This window comes from Suricata suricatta, chromosome 6, assembly GCF_006229205.1.
Source record: "Suricata suricatta isolate VVHF042 chromosome 6, meerkat_22Aug2017_6uvM2_HiC, whole genome shotgun sequence".
In the NCBI taxonomy this organism is placed as follows: Eukaryota; Metazoa; Chordata; class Mammalia; order Carnivora; family Herpestidae; genus Suricata; species Suricata suricatta.
In genome coordinates, this window is record NC_043705.1 from 82,996,834 (window position 1) to 82,997,966 (window position 1,133).

The 1,133-nt window shown below is 43.3% G+C and overlaps 1 pseudogene; it reads left to right on the forward strand.

Moving 5' to 3' along the window:
* Nucleotides 1-556: 556 nt before the first annotated feature.
* The window catches only part of LOC115293484, a 31,556-nt pseudogene continuing 30,979 nt past the window's right edge, over nt 557-1,133 (forward strand).

Sequence of the window (1,133 nt, forward strand, 5' to 3'; positions counted from 1 at the left end):
GCAGAGAGAGAGAGGGAGAGAGAGAATCCCAAGCAGGCTCTGTACTGTCAGCACAGAGCCTTATGGGAGTGGGGGAGTGGACTCTTTCCCACAAACTCTGAGATCATGATCTGAGCCAAAACTAAGAGACAGACACCCCACTAGATCCTTTTTTAACCATTGTTTAGGAAATGAGTATGGTTTATAAATTCTAATCTTTCATTAAAATTTTGGTAGGCAAAATATACTTATATTTAATACTTACATCACTAAATATTTATATTTTATGTGATACATATTTTCTTTTCACAGGTAAACAGATATTTTCATTCAATGCAAAATATCCACAGATATGCAATAAATTCTTTAAGTAATTAAAAGTGATAAATAAAAAAGTTTCTGTAGGACATCTATTCATTTTAAACTTATTTCTTACTGTACTTGACATCTCATATACCAAAACTGTCCAATTAAAATGTCTTTTCTGGCTGCAGTAGCACCTGGTGGCCTTAGCAGGTCTGCCAGCGGTTGTGTGAGGGGAGATATCTGTGCGCAAGCCACTACACCCCCCGCCACCATGAGCAGCACCTTAGCCAAGATCGCGAGATCGAAGCCAAGATGGCTCGGACTCAAAAGAACAAGGTCACAGCACACCACCTCGGGCTGCTTAAGGCTCGCCTTGCTAAGCTTCGTAGAGAACTCATTACCCCCAAAGGTGGTGGTGGTGGTGGGCCAGGCGAAGGTTTTGATGTGACCAAGACTGGTGATGCTCTAATTGGATTTGTGGGCTTTCCATCAGTGGGGAAGTCAACACTGCTTAGTAACCTGGCAGGAGTATATTCTGAGGTGGCAGCCTATGAGTTCACTCCTCTGACCACTGTGCCTGGTGTCATCAGATACAAAGGTGCCAAGATCCAGCTTCTGGACCTTCCAGGTATCATTGAAGGTGCCAAGGATGGGAAAGGCAGAGGCCGTCAAGTCATTGCAGTGGCCCGAATATGTAACTTGATCCTGATTGTTCTGGATGTCCTGAAACCTTTGGGGCATAAAAAGATAATTGAAAATGAGCTGGAAGGCTTTGGGATTCACTTGAAGAGCAAACCCCCCAACATTGGCTTTAAGAAGAAGGATAAAGGAGGCATTAATCTCACAGC